A 5,895-nucleotide genomic window follows, 5' to 3' on the forward strand; every position below is an offset into this window, starting at 1 on the left:
TTCTCCCCCAACATTCCCCCCAGTGTGTGTGTGTGTGTGTGTGCGTGTGTGTGTGTGTACGCGCGCATGTGTTTGTGTCTGATCAAATTAAAACAAATGAATGAGTAAATAAAAATAAATAATTCTTTTTAAAAAGACTTTATCACTACAAAACATACAAACTACGAATTAACTTAACTAAAAAAAAAAAGAGAGAGAGAAAAAATACGTGGGATTAATAAACTCCTTACCTATTGAGAAAAATTCATGTGGAAAGATCAAAGTCTAAAAACTTGAGATTAGGGGAACCAGCAGTTAGCATAATGGCTATGTCGCTGGACTTCCACGTAGTCGACCGCGGTCCGTGTCCCAGACCCGGTGGCTTAGAACTCACGCCGGGTGCATGTGCGTGCGTGCCCAGGATCCCGAGAGGAGAATGGAGGAGAAGGGACTGTGGCGTGACCATCCCCCCGGGGGGTGATTTCTTGCTTTCTGTCTCTATGTCTCTCTCTGTCTGTCTGGCGAGTGCATGCGCCCTATAGCAAAAACCTCTCCAAAAAATAAACTTGAGATTAGGAAAAAACTAGCATAACTCAATTGAAACTGTTCTCCACATGCAGCCATATTAAAAATAAACACAAATCCAACTCCAAAAGGACAAAGCATCACAAAGTGTTCAGAGAAAGTGTCTTGACAATGTACAAAAGAGGAATTATGCCACACCTGGAGAAAAGCTGAACTTTCTCAAAATCCATGCTGGCCATGCACATCACCCTCTCACTACCGGTGTCCATTGCACCTCAGCCACTACCCCTCCTTGCAGCCCTCACAGCTGCATCTCAATCCACAATCTTTCTCCCTAATGGCCTCAGGCCCTTCCTTCTGCAAAGCTGTCTTGGCACACTTTGCAGTTCTCAGCTCTGTCCATGGTCCTAGTCAACACTACAAAGGATGTTGACTGAATGTGTCTTCTTTGCAGGCAAGCCTCCTCGGAGACTGTGAATATTTATTCCTTACTACCTTCCTTCCAAAGGTCATAATTAAAAAGAGTGACAATCTCAGTAACTGATTTTCTGCATCATTTCTTTTTTTATTATTACTTAATTTTATTTTTTTTAATTTGCTACAGGGCACACATGCTCACCAGAGAGACCGGGGGGTGGGGGGGGGCGTGTAAAAAAGCAAGCCATCCAAGTCCAGGACTCTAATCGCAGTCAACCATGTGGGAGTCCTGTGCCTTAACCACCATACCACCTGCTGGCCCCCTCTGCATTGTTTTCTTAATCCATTGCTCAGAAAAAGTGACCATAGTTTAGAATTCTATTTGGGCAGAATGACCTATAGGTTTTTTATGTTCAATAAGCTGTTCTATCCTTCTTGGAATTTGATGTTGGTTTTATTTTTAAGTTTATGTATTTATTTCATGAGGGGAAGAAGCAATAGACTTCCCCAGCTAGCCAGGACCATGGGTCATGTGTAGGAGACCAGTTCACCTAGGAACTGAACCTCAATCTTCCATATGGCCTCCAGCACTACAGAATGTTGGGCTACCACTGTGCCACTGTGGCTGGGCTCTCTTTCTCAGGTTTTAAATGAGCCCCTTTTGACCTGAAATTTTAATTCCTTTTTTGCCTTCAGATTTCCTTGTTTCATCTTCCCAAGATACAGCCAAATGCTGGAAAACACATGGCCTTTATTGAAACCTTGCATTTTTAAAGATCAAACTTTCCTAGGCCTGGATTTCTGTGAACAATTGAAATGGTGAAACCTAAACAGAACGCTCTTAAATTAAGCCACAGATGGACACCTTGGTTCTCCTGGAAAGGAGAGCCATTCTGTTACATTCTCATTTTTAAAGTATCTAAACTGAACAGTACTTTGCAAAGATATTGTGAATTTTTTTGTATACAAATAAAGAACTCTGTTTTTTACAAACCACTGTGGCTCAGGATCATGTTATTCAGTAAGATACATCAGGTGCCCAAAGTCCCAGGATATCCAAGGGCAAAAAAAGCCTTTCCCTCATTCCTGAACTGAATTTGTTTTTCTTATTTTTTCTTTAATTGCCAGAAGGCATATGCACTCAACAAGAGAGACAGAGAGAGAGAAAGAGAAAGAGAGAAAGCACCCCCAATGAGGCATGGTCACACCTCAATACCTCTTCATCTTTTCATCTTGTCAGGATGTGGGGCACATACATACATGCCTGGCATGTTTATCAAGCCCCTAGGGTCAGAATTCAAACCACGGTCAGTCTTAAAATTAATTACTAGGCACGGGGCCATCCCCTGAGTTTACTTTTGCAGCAAAGGTAGAAATGTTATAGACCCTGGAGTTTTAAGACACAAGTTTAAATCATGGTCTTGCCTCTTGGCCAAGTGTGAATGAAAGATTATAGTTGTTGATTTCGTAGTAGTTTAAATATGGCTACAAACTTATTGTAACTTCTTCAATAAAGGAGGGGAATTTCCCCAAGCTATGAATTCACCTAGTCTTATGACTTACTTTGACTAGTAGAGTGTGGCAGAAACAGCATCAAATAAGTTTTAGAGCCTTGTATCTCTGCCTTCACTGTTTTGGGATGCTTCCCTCAGACCACACAATCTAGCCTACAGGTGATGAGAAGCCACCTGGGAGAGAAGCAAGGCTGTATAGACCACAGCCAACATTACCTGCCAAATACATGAGTGAGGTCTTCTCAAACTTCCAACCCAAGCTCCTCCAGAATATATGAATGATGTGGGCAAAATGAGGACAGGAGCCACCCTGCCAACCTATAGAACCAGGTACAATGAGTCATTGTTGAATTTAAGCTTCTAAGGTTTGGGTGGTTTGTTACACAGCAAAGGCTGAGTCTGTTTCCTCATTCGAATGGTAGAACACCTATCCAACTATTCATTTGTTTATTCAACAGGCTTTTGAGGGCTTACTACATTATGTCTACAGAATATATATTCATGTATAATTCTGAGAATAAAATGAAATAATGGAGCTTAGTGTACTCAGTAGTGTTAGTCTTATTGGTATTAATAGCACCACCCTTTCACTGAGCTCTCACATCTTTGAACACTTAAGTTCACTTTGTATTTGATCTTCTCAAAGAACCAGATAGCATCTTTTCCAGATCCCTCTGATAGGGCTAACCCAGTGACATCTGCCCTTCTACTTTCTTAGCAATCAGGTATGGTCTTCAGTAAAGAACCTCTGGGACTTTCTCTTTACAGGGCTAGAAATTCACTCAATACCAAAAAGCACACACCCCTTGCTATAAAGTATTAATACTAAGGCAGAAGATTTCCCCATCACTATTCTTTTTTTTTTTTTAAGAGAGGTTTCTTTGCTATAGGGCACATGTACTCACCAGAGAGACAGAGAGACAGAAAGCAAGAAATCACCCCCCAGAGGGGATAGCCACACCACAATCTTTTCTCCTCCAGTCTCTTCTCAGAATTTTGGGTACACACGTGTATGCGCCCAGCATCCCTATCACCATTCTAATATAAGGCTTTTTTTTTCCTTAAGAGATAATTTTGCTATAGCATATACATTCACCAGAGAGACAAAGTGAGAAATAACCCCCAGAGGGTATTACCATACCACAATTCCTTCTCCTCCATTCTTCTCTTGGGATCTTGGGCACACATGCACACACACCCCATGCTGAGTTTTGAGTCAATGGGTCCAGGTCTCAAACTGTGGTCAACTATATGGGAGCCAGTGACATAACCATTATGCCAACTGCTCATTCACCAATATAAACCTTTTTTTAAAAATTATTTAATAACAATGATAACAGCTAAGATTTATTGAGCACTTACATGTCAGATGCAGTTCTAAGCTCTTTAATGAATTCAAATTTAAAACTCATAACATGCTAAAGTAGGTACTATTATTATTCCTATTTGGGAATAAGGAAATTGAAGTCCCAGTAATGTTAAATAACCAGTCCAAAGGCAGATGACATGGGGTGGACCAAGATTAAATCCTTAGTAGTCTGAACATAAAGCACCACTCTTAATCCCCTGGTCTACTAGCTTGACCTTTTACATGCCACAATGCTACATGTCAGTGCAGCTTCTAATACTTGTCCAGATATTGACAGAATCTTTTTCAATCTGAGCTCTTTGAAGGTCAAATTCTGTGACCTTGGATGAGTCATCTCCCATAGACCCCTGCCCACACCAAGTAAACTATGTGTAATATATAGTTAGATCAGAAAATATCTAAAATCTCTTTGAACTCTGAAAAATAAGACAGCAAATTATTTCCTCAACATATTGTTATACACTGAGTTTTATTCTCTTTCTTACTAAGGCGACTAAAGAGCATTAGGGGAGAGAAAGGAAAAGCAAATGCTATAAAAGTGTGTTTATTAACTAACAGAGAAATGAAAAGGCAACAGAGGGGATTCTATTTATAGCTCCCTCAAGGATTATGCCATAATCTATACTATTTGATTTTTTAATACATTCACTCAGAGCTGGGACCCTGTAGGGTGCACTGTAAGCCTGACACTGAATGAAGTAATTCAATTAAAATAGGCTTGAGGCTTTTGCAAGGTATTAAACTCCCTGAAGAGAAGATTTAGGACTGCCTCAAGTCAGCTCCAGCAACAGCGTTGGTGAGACCATAGGAAAGGACAAGAAGACTTGGCAATGAATGTTTCTGGAGGCACAGGAGGATGTGAGTTCCAGACTGTTTGGGAAGGGACTGTCAATCTAAAAACTGTACTTCAGGGAAAGCAAATTCTGCCCCAAAGCTTCCCAACAGTTCACTCAAGTCTGACATTTAATTTATCACTTGCCCCAGATCAAATCTATTATTTCATACCAGTAAACAAAGCTTAATAACACACATTAACAAATACCACTCATTGTTCTCTATATCCTAGGTTTCAGCATATTTCATGCAATGCCTTATATAATCCACACAACTATATGAGGTTAAAAATTATCAAGCCCGTTTTATAGACAAAGACATGGAGGGTGCCAAGAAGTGCCATGACTTGCTCTAGATTACATGGTAAATAAATTTTAGATTTAAAGCCAAGTTTGTGGTACCAAAGCCAAATGCAAGTGCCCTGTTGCAGGAACCTGAAGTAGAAAGAGCTCTAGGGGAGAAACGCATGCATACAAAGAAATATAGATACAGTCACTTCCCTCAGGGGCATGCAGCTGATGGACAAATATACCTCATCTTCCAAATAGCTTTTAAAAAATGTCAGATGATTGAGGTTAGACCCATACTAGAGAACAGGTTTTCATATGGATGGGGCAGAGTGTGTGGGAGGGAATTCCAAAAGAGAAGGACATCACATGGGCAAACTTAGGACCCTTCACAAGTTTGCAAGGCTGACTCAGCCACATTTTTTTATGCTGGGCATTTCATGGGATTAGGAAAACTTACTCAGATCTAAATTCTCAGTACCTGACACCTACATTTTCTTGGGAGAATGGAGAAGTGCCTGAAAAAGTAAAATTCAAAATTAAGCAAGCCCAGGCCAGCAGATGGCATCGCTTTACTTCCACACAGCCATCTGCAGTTCAAGTCCCAGACCTGGTGGTTTGAAAATCACACTGGGTACAAATGCATGCATGCCCAAGATCCCTGGAGGAGAAGGGATTGTGGCATGGCCATCCCCCTTGGGGGATGGTTTCTCATTTCTCTCTCTCTCTCTCTCTCTCTCTCTCTCTCTCTCTCTCTCACTGTCTAAAGAGCACATGTACCCTAGGCAAAACCCTCTCAAAAAAATTAAATAAACCAAAGAACAAGAAACCTAAACCCAACCATTCTCCCTTTACTGAAAAGGGAGGGGGGAAGGCAGGTTGTGGAGGACTGGGCAGGGGACAGTGGTTTTTTGGTTTTTGGTTTTTTTGAGAGATTTTTGCTATAGGGCACATGGGCTCACCAGAGAGA

At 40.9% G+C, this 5,895-nt stretch overlaps 1 pseudogene; it reads right to left on the reverse strand.

The window, feature by feature from the left end:
- LOC114005437 (tigger transposable element-derived protein 1-like) overlaps nt 1-4,145 on the reverse strand; it is a 12,618-nt pseudogene extending 8,473 nt beyond the window's left edge.
- Nucleotides 4,146-5,895: the final 1,750 nt, after the last annotated feature.

The sequence above is a fragment of the Tupaia chinensis genome, unplaced genomic scaffold (genome assembly GCF_000334495.1).
Source record: "Tupaia chinensis unplaced genomic scaffold, TupChi_1.0 Scaffold143796_1, whole genome shotgun sequence".
Taxonomy (NCBI): domain Eukaryota; kingdom Metazoa; phylum Chordata; class Mammalia; order Scandentia; family Tupaiidae; genus Tupaia; species Tupaia belangeri.